The following is a 12,736-nucleotide window of genomic DNA, read 5'->3' as shown; positions in this document are numbered from 1 at the left end:
GTAAGGTTGTCCGCACCCCAATAAAACGTCAAATTTTGTTTTTGTTTACGTTAAGGGTGTCAAATTATGTTAATTAGTTTCAAAGGTAGGGCAAAGGCAGTGGCAGCGCACCTGCATGCTAACGCCAACACAATACACTAATGTTGACATAGCCTGAATTAGGCCTTCTATCCTGTCATCGGTGTGAGGATATTATGCCTGTAGTCTCAACTATTACATGACTGCAACTATTGCATGACACAGTAGAAACTCAATTAACATCTATATTGTTTATTCAACTATTAATTGATCAACATTAGCATGTATTCTGTGTTTTTATGGAGAACCTATAGTTAAAGTGAAACTTTTGAAGGACAAATTAATCAGGGTTGCCAAACCACACCATGAATAGGCCTACTCTGCTTTGTGGTAGTGCTATGTTTAATGTTATCAGCATAATGTATGATCAGGTATGATCATAACTTATATGAAATGTGAATAAAATTGTTTCAGCTGCACAGTGGTGTAGCCAGGACTTTTTCAGAGAGAGAGAGAGAGGGGGGGGGGGGCGAGGCAAATTTCATGGGGGGATTGTCACAAATGGGCTAAAGAGTATGACATCCAAAAATTTATCCAAAATGGGCTAACAAATAAAAAGTACAACAAATGCATAGAAATCTAAAATATCAGATCAGCCAGCAGGCCACAGCGGGCCAAGAGGGATGTGAATAAAATTGTGTTCATCTGCTCACTAGTAGCCAGGACTTTTGCAGGAGGCGGGGGCAGCAAGGTACATTTCAAGGTGGGAGACAAACTTGGATGAAAATGACAAAAAATGAGCTAAAAGGTACAACACATTTGTCCAAAATGGGCTAAAAAGTACTGTATAAACAAATGCATAAAAATCTTAAATATCAGAGCGACCAGCATCCCACAGGGGCAAGACATGATCTAATTGCAATTTCAAGCCATTGATTTATATGGAAAAGATACTAAATATTATACTTCTAAGTTCTAAATGATCATCTCCTCTCATACCATTAATCACATTAAATAAAACATTTACATGTACACAAAATGTACAAAATTTACCAACCGCGAAAGACCCTGACCGCAAAAGACGGGTGACCACTAGTACACTCTAATTTTACACTATTCATTTTTCTGAATAGAATTCCAACTCATTTAATTTTGATCCCGAACTATTCTTATCCAAATGAATAGTCTCCGTTTTATTTTAACAGGTAACTACCCCCCCCCCCCGGTATTTAAATTGAAAAGAGCTCTATAAACCCATTTATCACTATGGACCACAATAGCCACATTCCAATGGCATAGTCCAATAACCTCAATTAATCAATCATAGAGCAAAATTTGACCTCAAGTTGCAGAGTACGAGTTTTTGTACCCAAATTTTCAAAGGTCATTCAGTGAATGTACAAATGTATTGGGGTTTTAAGAACTGTGCCCTGATAGTTGAGTATATTGTGGATCCTAGTGTATTTATCCATTGCACTTTGAAAAGGTCCTGTTATAGCCCCCTCGGAGAAGACAAAGTATTCAAGTTTAATTAATCTTTTGGTCATTTTTGATAAGAACCTATTCATTTTTACAATAATTATGGCATTAAATGCTTAAAATATTATAGGCCTATATATTTTAAAATTATTGGGCTATATGACCTCTTTGTGATTCTAAGTTTTTCTGTTATTTTTACGTTCTTGGAATTAAAGATATAGTTTGCTTTGATCAGAGAAGATGAGACGGAGACCCAGATAGGACATGGTAAAAAAAATATTACGGTCGATGTCCCCCCCCATGTGATGACCCACGCTATACGCCACTGTTCATGCTATAGACTAATTTCAAATAGGGTACTAGTATATAAAATCCCAAACGAGACCTTACATCGGTATTTAATAATCGGCAAGTTTTAATAATAGTATTTAAGTAGAAATGTAAGAACAACAGTTTTATCTTAATTTCATCCAACAATTATATAATACACAATACCACTCCCGATTCTAGCACTTTTTAGTGTTGTATTTTATCTGGATACATATATATCCCGTTTTGCTAAATGAAAGATAGCCATAGGCGTAGATCCCGCCCCCCCCCCCCCCCAATATTTTGCCAGGGGATAGTCCATACAATCATCCCCCATTTGTTTTTCAATTTGAGGAAAAATGGGCTAACTTTTGTTATATAAATAATAAGTTTACATTGTTTTCTTACAATATTGCAGTAATGCAAATAATTGGCATCCGGCACGAGTCTAATAAGCATTCAAAATCTTGAGTAGGCCTATTGGCTGAGACTTTGCTCAAATGATTAGAAAAATGTGTTTTAAAAATTAGAATGCATAACTCGAAATTATCCTTTGTACAAGTCTTAGGATTGATTATATGATTTTTCACATATGAACAACATGATAATAATATATAATGATGATCAGATCATAATAAAGTTAATATATATATACATGTAGAGCTAGAAATGTTAATTTTGATAATTGGTTATAAGAGAATTTGAAAATGTGTTTTAAAATTAGAATGCATAACTTGAAATTATCTTTTGTACAAGCCTTTTGGCTTGATCATATAATTTGTCACATACGAAAAACATAAAAACGCAAGTTTTTGGCCTTTATATGTCCAACATCTGGCCAAATTAACACTCTTATTGCCAGCTAGTTCAATCTAACGGATTAGGCGTGGGCTATATTGGCCAGACCGGATCACATTTCTTTAATTCTCAACAAATTTTATAACGATGATCACTAATAAAGTTAGTTAGAAATGTTGATTTTTATTATTGGATAAAAAATGACTGATTTTTTTTAATCCTCAATAAATTAGAGCTTCATTTTTCTGGAATCGGTATAATACCATTTCACACCATTAATATAATAATGATCAGATCCCGATAAAGTTCATAATACAGAGCTAGAAATGTTAATTTTGATAATTGGTTATAAAAGGATTAGAAAATCAAAATGCATAAAATTAGCCTAATTTGTACAAGTCTTTGTCCAGCATGTGGCCAAATGAACATCTGATTTTTATTACCAGTTAGTTCCAACTAGCGGATTAGGTGTGGGCTATGTTTCATTTGGCAAAACAATGTGATATTGTTTTAATCCTAATAAAAATTCCCTTTAAAAGGGAAAGCCAGCCTCAATGTAGAAGAGGTCTTGTAATTAGTTTTGGTCAATGTGAAAGGCATTTTTAGGATCACGCTTACATCTACATGACAGTCCACCAAACCATCAACGATGAGAACATGCACACTGAAACAGCAGAAAAATTCCTAATCTCATGTCAACTCTTTTAATTCATTACATGTACTCCAAATTGTTCTGGTCTGTTTGTTTTGTTGTTCTTGTTGTTGTTGTTGTCGTTTTTTTTTTTTGTCTTTTCAGCTTTTTACCCACGATATCTCAATTTCCAATTTTGAAATACCAGAACTTACGAACTCAATATCTTCGCTTAGGAATGTCCGATTTCACTGCTTTCGATATATACACTGCCGGTTTGAGTTAACTTACATGTACATTTTATTTTAAAATAACTTAATTAATTCGCAATGTATAGTTTAAGCCTACTATATTATAATAGATAGTGGCCAGCACATTTATAAAGGACTGGTTACTCACTACAATCTTCACTCTTAAACTGTGTTTTCTGAATGTGCTGATCATGTTGATTGCTAGTCGGAAACTCCTGCGAAGCTATGGACATGGCATCTTACATACTCCATTCTATAACAGTCTGCCTAGTGCCTTGTGTGTTTTCTCTTCAATCATTTTGTTGAATGTAATTTTATGAATCAAATAGTTATGTGTCATTTTATTTATAATAAAGAAGTTATTAAATTAATAAAGTAAGACAATTTATTTATCTATAAGTGCATGTCAAATGGGGTACATTGTTCAATACTATATGCATAAATTATGCCCATATTATAGCTAGGCCCTAAAAACTTTATTTTGCATCGGATTTTTCCCGTTGAAAAGACAAAATTGATGTTTATGATAGCAACCATTTCATCAATAACATTTTGAGTCATTTTTATCCATAAAACGACACAGGATATGATAGATAACTACTTTCACATCAATATGGTCCATATGATCACAGATTGTTGAGAATCTGTGATATGATCCGGGGATATGATGAAGATTTTGATTCTATAGATCTGTTATCAACATGATATCACGCTGTTCAGTGGTCAAGGAGTAAGGACCCCCGGTCAAGGACACTGATATGACATCATAGGTGATGTCAGATTTTCTTCTGCTGACCATATGATGCTATATATATTAACTATTATTGTTACATTTAGGCCTTTAAACTTTTAAAGTCATAATTAATTAGTTCAAACATAACTTTGGTAATACTCACTCGTTTTCGTTCGTTGAAACGGCAAAACATACTTACTTTTCCTAACAAATCGAATTAAAATATTTTTAAAAAATTTAACCACAAAAAGTAAAAAAAAAATCATTCCAATACCACTAAAATATAATCTCTTGAGTAAACTGACCCCAAACCTGAAACAGGTACCAGCCCCGAATGGGCTGGCGAAAATAAAAAAAGAAACCGGTATCGGTAAATGTAGTACCATTTTACACCATTAATAATGATGATCATAATAAAGTTAACATCTAAAGAGTATACCCAGCAAACACAAAACGTTTTCGACATCATTCGCAAAAGGTTATAAAAAGTTGTCAGAAAACGTTTAAATGTCGGGTTATATAAAGGATATATTAAGAGTATAAAACGTTTTCATAACCTTAAAAAACATTTTTTGATAATCTACTGTTCAGCAAACAAAAATGTTTTACAGAAAACGTTTAAATGTCGGGTTAAAGGGTATAAAAACGTTTTAATAACATTCCAAAAACATTCTTTAACACTTGATACAAAACATTCTAAACAGAATGTTATTTTGGGGTTGAAAAATATTTTGCGAAAATGTTTGCCCAAAATATTTGCAATAACGTTTTAAAAACGTTTTCATGACCTTTATATAACCCGACATTTAAATGTTATTAAAAGGTTTTGAAAAAACATTTTAAGAACATTTCTGTGTTTGCTGGGTTCAAATATTTTAACATAATGTTGTTGAAGTATTGACAAAATATTTGGCAAAAATGTTTGCAAAAATAGTTTACAATAACATTTTTTGAAAACATTTAAAAATATTTTTGTAGTGTGTTTTCATACAAAACGTTTTAAAACGTTATCATGACCTTTATATAACCCGACATTTTAATGTTATTAAAACGTTTTACCTAAACCAAAAGCCAAAATATAACTTATTTAAAACGTCTTTAAAACGTTTTTGTGCATGCCCACCCGTCGGGCGCCCAGGGGTGGGGTGGGGTGCCGTGAGTGGTGACAACAGCACCGAGTTGTGCATGTTCTTTTAGATCTTTAATAGCTCTTAATACTAGCTCGTAATTCAAGAAAATGCCGATTATATCGAAACCCTTTCATCATATAGCAATGATTTTCAAAGAAGATTGTATAAAACATCACAAAATTACAACGGTTAAAGTTTTAAACAAAGTCAGTTCAATTCTGGACGTAGCTAAACATACTATATCCAAATAGCTTAAAATCTTTCTCATATTTTTGCTCAAATCCATGTACATCGTCCATAGAAAGTTCATCGCGGTATGTACGTTGTGAATCGGCATCAGAACTGTTGGTTGTATGATGACCCGAACTTGACGAAACTACACTTTCTAATTCTGGTACGCCTAATTTCTTCAATATAAATTTGGCATCATTGTCCATAGTTTCAAGTTTACCAATGATATCATATTTTATTTGACATGGAAAACACAATTCACTGATTGGCATCCAATGTTGCGCACCATTGATGGTAAATTTTTTATTTGGATTACTTACAAATTGTACAAACTCTGGCCACGTTGATTGACTCCCATTAGGTAACTCAAACAAACTATTCTGTCTCGTTACATATAAATACATTTTATATATCCAAGTTTTCCAAAGTCTTTTATTTTGGTTATGTTCATTTTCGAATTTTTCGCGATATGCCGATAAAGTTCGTGTAAACGGATCTCGCACGATGATAAATTTGGTGTAAGTTTTTAACCGATGTAGAACATCGTCAGGTGACATGCGCCTTAGTTGCCAATCGGCATAGGTAGTGTTTGTGTGGACATGAAGATTTGATATTACATTGCTGATAAATGATTGGTTATATGGAGCCTCTCCTTTGTTTAAAATGTAGAAGACCTTCTTCCAATTGGTGGACGCTACTTTGGGTACATTACAATATAGAGCTTTATGTTTATCGGACACCCAGAGGAACAGCAGCACGTTTCGGTGATCCATAAGCCACTGTGTCAGGTTGTTGGGTGAGGTTTCATTGTAAGTTGCACATGCTTCATGAAGAGTCTCTCGTCGATGAGATTGTAACTGCAACCACTGGCATTCCTCATCACAAAATGGCTGCTGTAAAAGGGAAAAATCAAGAATGAAATTGATGTTAAAATAATCAATCAATCAATAATACATAAATCTATCAACATATCAATCAATACATTTATCAACATATCATTAAATCAATTAACATGTCAATCAATCAATCATTCCATCAATCAATCGATCGATCAATCAATCAATCAATCAATCAATCAATCAATCAATCAATCAATCAATCAAGTAACCAAACAGGCAATCAATCACACATTGGTCAATCAATCATTAATTATTTTATCCATCGACCAACATGACCAAGCAATACCCGAACAAACGAACCATCCATCCAACCAATCAATCAACCAAACGAACAATCAATCAATTAGGCCTATTCATATCATGTTAGACATTATTGCGCTAATAATTGATAAATTTGGGCCTGGTAGTGTTATTTCCTGTATAAATTGACGATACATATGAAAAGCAGATGCATGATGGGATACTCCCTTCAGCTGCTGTGGGTGGGCACACGATAATTCGCCCAATAAAGACTTAGTCGCCGGCCAGTTCCAAAAAATGCTTAAGTACAGGCCCTATGAAGAAACAAATTCTTTTGTTGTCCATTCACCCATATAATAATAGCAATCAGATTTTGGAATGGATGTATGATTTGGAGAAGCTATGTATATAATAAACTAGATTTCGCGGTTCTCGGGTCGGGCGCTTCTCGTGATAGGCTTATTTCTAATTACCCAAACCCGTTACCCATATACCTGCCCTGACTTTTTAAACTACTATGAAATGCGTCTCTCAATGATCAAGACCCAACTTGACCCAACTTAATCAACTCTGTTTGTTTTAGAACGGTAGTTCGGTAGGCCTACACATAATCTGGAATTCGCCTCTTCCTAGCCCTGTTACCACATTTAGAGAAACCGAAATTAGTATCTGGACGTGGATAGGCCGTTACTAAAATAATGAAATCAATCGCGAGAAACGTGAACGCAAAAAAGGTTATAGGCCATACCACAACGGATAATTTTTATGTTAACCATTCTGGAGGATTCCGGAAATAGTCATGTTCTTCTGAAATAGGCCTTTGGTGTGCACGTGTTCATTATTGAAATATGTGATGCGCGCACTGTACTCCGCGCACACTCCCGTTGATACTCCGCGATAACGCAGCGTGAGCACGCGATAGTGCACCGCGTGAACGCGAAACGCGCGGACGCGAACGCGATAGCGCGCGGACAGAGGACGGACGGACGGACACGCCGTTATTAGTATTAAGATAAGTACATGGCTACAAATTGACATGGACAACTCATTTTGTCAAAAATATTGATTATATACAATGTACTCCATGGGCCTTCTCCTCAACAATGGCCATTGACCTAATTAATGGACTAGAACCTATCCATGGCAAATCATGGCAAACTCTTTGAGCTGTGTGAAGGATCAAGAATATTTTCTAAGTTATTGTTGGGCCAACTATCGAGTGACCACCGAGTATGATGAAACATGAACATACCTGGCTTTGGCGTTGAGGATTCATACCAGAGATTGGTTTATATCTTGTACTCTTCTCGGTAGGGCTAACTGCTAAAGACAAAAATAAGTTGAAATTAATTGAACGTAGCATAATTATAATTATGCATTACTGCATGCTTTGAGTAATTCCCTTTATGTATTGTATGGTACCTATATTAAAGTTTCTATGAATCAAAATTAGCGACAAAATGAACGACATCAACAAAATAAAATTATAGGAGCTTATAGGGCTATATCTCAAAAAGGAGTGAAATGCGTTTTTAACCACTCAAAAAGAGTGAAAACCACTCTTTAAGAGTGAATTTAACTCTTTCAAGGAGTTAAATGAAGGACAACTCTAAAAATGTGTTGTCCTTCATTTAACTCCTTGAACGAGTTGAAATTCACTCTTTTAGAGTGGTTTTCATTCTTTTTTGAGTGGTTTTAAAGTTTAAAAAACACATTTCACTCATTTTTGAGTGGTTTTATAAGTGAATCACTCTTTTGGGGAGTGAGTTTTTCACTCTTTTACATTTAGAGAATATATTATATATTATTTCATAGACTTTTTCAACAATATTTCCGTGTGCGCATGATGACTATAAAAGTGACACGTGACTTGTCACTTTTATGAATGAATTTGATGTTGAATGATACTATCAACATGCTGAATTTGTAAATCATTTTCTACTCTACAGCTATTAGTTTCCGCTAGCATTTAGTCAGAGCATACTTATTTCCTATTTCCTTAAATAGAAATAGTAAAGCAATTTAGTCAATTTTAGTATTAAACAAGTCAACCATGCGAATTTGTAGTTTTTTAAAAACTTTCATTGATAAATGCAAATGTTGTTAACCGTGTATATCATGCGAGCGAGGTGCAGGTTGTTCTAGTTGCGACCCATACTAGCTATACCCCACCCACACACCACCCACCCACACACAAACGAATGACCTCCACAATAACCATGTATGGGTTTCCCTCCTTGTTGACGTCCTCTTTCTGTCGCTCTTCGCCAACCCCCCTTCAGGCCCATAACCTGGGGCGAGGGGGTGGTCCCCAAAACAAATCGCCAAAGGCCAAAAAAGTCCCAATTTTTGACCCCAAAATCCCATTTGCGAGCGTATAGCTAGCGAAAAAGAAATAATGATTTTTTATGCCTTTTTGGTCAAAAAAGGTCAAAATTTTGAAAAAAAAAGTCAACCAAATCTGCCCAGTCCACTTTGTCAAAATCAGCCACAATAAATCCTGGTTACGGGTCTGTCCCACTCTCTCATTCCTCCGCTCCCTTTCTCTCCCTGGCCTCCCGTACCTTCTCACTCTCTCATTTTATACCTACTGAAGTATTTAGTTATCCGTGTACTGTCTGGATCATAGCAGAGAAATAAAAGTCCCATAAGAATAAGAAGTGTGAAAAAAGCCACCAGACTGGTAGTATTCCCAGCTGAATTGAAGCATGTCAAAGTCACCATTTTGTCATGCTAATTTCCTTTGGCATAAAATATATCACACTATTGAAGAAACACTTTATGATCTCTATTGAAGAAACATGTCTATTGAAGAAACATGTCTATTGAAGAAAACATGTCTATTGAAGAAACACTATTGAAGAAACATATATTTCATTTCTAATTTCCTTTGACATGAAATATATCACACCATTGAAGAAACATGTCTATTGAAGAAACGTGTCTATTGAAGAAACATGTCTATTGAAGAAACGGGTCTATTGAAGAAACACTATTGAAGAAACATATATTTCATCACTGCCATTCATGAAATCATACTCCAGTATCATGATCATTTGTACGATTCAAGCTCAGGATCCGTATGCATGACTGTTTGTATACTATTTTAAGTTGGCGATGATGATTCTGAGCTGCAGCTGCGCAACGTATAAATCCCTACGGAAAGTGCAGAGGAAATAGTTTATATACAATATTAGCCACGATAATGTTATTACTAACTTTATCCAGAACTTTCTACAAACTCAGTCCTACATGCCCTTCTGCTGATGACGAAACAGAAAGAGAATCTTGATGATCATTCCATTGTTGATGTATAAAGAAGAAGTCAAAAATTTGTGCCACAAAGTTCTGTCCATAGCCAAATAATCTATTTCTAGAATGTAATAGTCTAGTCAGGAAGATGATATTTTTCCAAGTCAAAATCGCCTATCGCATTACACTGACATACAAACTTTATAAAAAAAACAGTTTTAAATTCATGTTCAGCTGCATGGCTACGATTTGTAGGTCTAATACGTTTTCGCGAAATGATTACCCATTTTGAGAGTTCTCTCTCTAGCAGCCTTCAACATAATTTCGAAATTAAAATGTCTTAAAACGGAACTTTATTCTGTTTTATCAACATGCATTATTCTAACTATTTTTAGACACATTTATCCTAGTAAAGGTTAGACCAGGTTAAGGGAAATACTTTTAATCATGCATAAGACGAACACGCAACAGTGATAGTTACTCCATAATTCAGCTAGTCCAGAAAATTACAGCACTAAGTTTTTTGGATTAAGGGGTATAGTATAGTCCATACAAGATCACGCCCAACAATTTTTCTTAAATTTCGTACCAATTAAATTTCATCGATATACATGGAATATCTAAAATAAAAAAGATGGGTCACCTATAGCTAGTTTTTGAGCAATAACCATTTAAAAAAATTTAATTTGTTGTTAGGGTGTTTTTCGTACGCTGTTACAATTGAAGACTTGTACTAAGACTAATTTCAGATTATGCATTCTAATTTTCAGACTGCCAATTTTTGGAAAACACATTAATATATTTTCATTAAAATTAACATTAACTATCCAATTGATGAGCAAACTCATAGCCTACCGTATACCTCAAACTTTGAATGCTATAGACTTGTGTCACGTCTTTGAATTTTGTGACTGTTTTTATAAGAATTATGTAAACCTGATTTTGGCCCCGGGTTTTTGGCACATGGCATAGGAAGATTTTCAACATTGTGGGCTGAAAATTGAAAACATTTTGGTGGGCCATCCTGACTCCGAGGGAACCCCCTCGGAGTCAGAAAATTTTGCAAAATATAGGTCACAAACACCCATTTCCCCCTATTTTATCACATTTTATTTACTTCACCTAGGATTATTGGGGGAGGGGGGCGGCTAAGGTATTCCAGCCCCAACCTATTCATTTTTGACAAGAACCTATTCATTTTTGACAAGAACCTATTCATTTTTGACAAGAACCTATTCATTTTTGACAAGAACCTATTCATTTTGGACAAGAACCTATTCATTTTGGACAAGAACCTATTCATTTTGGACAAGAACCTATTCATTTTGGACAAGAACCTATTCATTTTAAAATAACAAGGAATCTTATCAAATTTAATGAGTTTTTGTCATCATTTGATGAGAAAATCCTTTTGAAGCGAAGTCTGTTAATTTTGAAGAGAAATCTGTCATGTCCCTCTCCAAAATAGTCATAGGCCTACTTATCAAATTTGAAAAGATTCTATTCATTTGTGAGGAGCTATTTTTTAGAGTGTATAAAAGGTCCGTTTTAATAGATATGAATAACAGGAACTTCCAACTATAAGTATGCTGTGATAATGATTAAAATGAACTGACAATCCCATGCTTATTCATTCTTATGATTCATATAGCAAGGTGACGTTGTGCGTAAGTTTTTATTTCTCCTGCCAAACTTGTCATTCATTGAGATTGTTAAGGATAGACGAGGTATTTTGGTCATTATCTGAATCAATTATTGAAGAATAACACTTTGATGTTTTGCACAAGTTCATTCTACAAATCACATACTTTGAAAACTTGCTTGATTTATTTAATGAGTTGTAATTGTGTAGGCCTACGTTTTACAAAAGTGTTGTTGTTAACAGTTTCAGCCCTCTTTTCAACATAACTCAAGAACCAAAGGACCTACAAAAGTATAATTATCTGTTATATTTGAATTCTTCTACTACAGACTCGCTATGAAATGAATGATCAATGTAATTTTTGCCAAAGCTCACTACCGTTAGCAAGATGCTGTGAACTACCAAATCGCAACAGTTTAAAATAGTTGTTAACCTTAATACTATAAAGCTAATAGATATAGAAATCTTACGTTACACACAGTAAAGACAAAATTGTTGTCCCGGTTGTTGCACCATTTTGACGATCTTAAGGGATGGGGTATGAACCTTTGGACAATATTTATTTTGGGACATGAGAGCGCATCAAACATATCGCATAGTACATATTATTAGTAACAACTATTCTAGTCATTTGTGGTGTTCAATCCGAATTCAACAACTCCTCCTATACCTTTGTACAGGAGCCAACCGTTGTTAATTCGTGATGAATCCACACTTTTACTGTAGCGTATACGCGAACGCGAGCGAGACTACGCGTTACGCGAGAGCGCGTAAAATTCGTCATGCCTGGAACCTTTGTGCGTATGCAAGCTTACAAGTTGAATCAGGACCGCGACACTCCGGCACTTGTTGGAAGACATGAAGTACAGCAGACAGTACATGTACAATGTGATTTTCTCATTTATAATTAGGATTACGTCATTGCCCAGAGCTTGTTGATTCGTTCATTAGAATGATTGACAGCGGTGGGCGGACTTATACGCTTTGTACCGCTCACAAAACAAAGCTCTGGCAATGACGTAATCCTAATTATAAATGAGAGAATCACATTACATGTACTATCTGCTCACTCTACTGTATTAGATGTCTTCAACTGCGGTATAGCACGGTATAGGCAGTTTGC

The sequence above is a fragment of the Amphiura filiformis genome, chromosome 16 (genome assembly GCF_039555335.1).
Source record: "Amphiura filiformis chromosome 16, Afil_fr2py, whole genome shotgun sequence".
Lineage (NCBI taxonomy): Eukaryota > Metazoa > Echinodermata > Ophiuroidea > Amphilepidida > Amphiuridae > Amphiura > Amphiura filiformis.
This window is presented reverse-complemented; position numbering follows the sequence as displayed.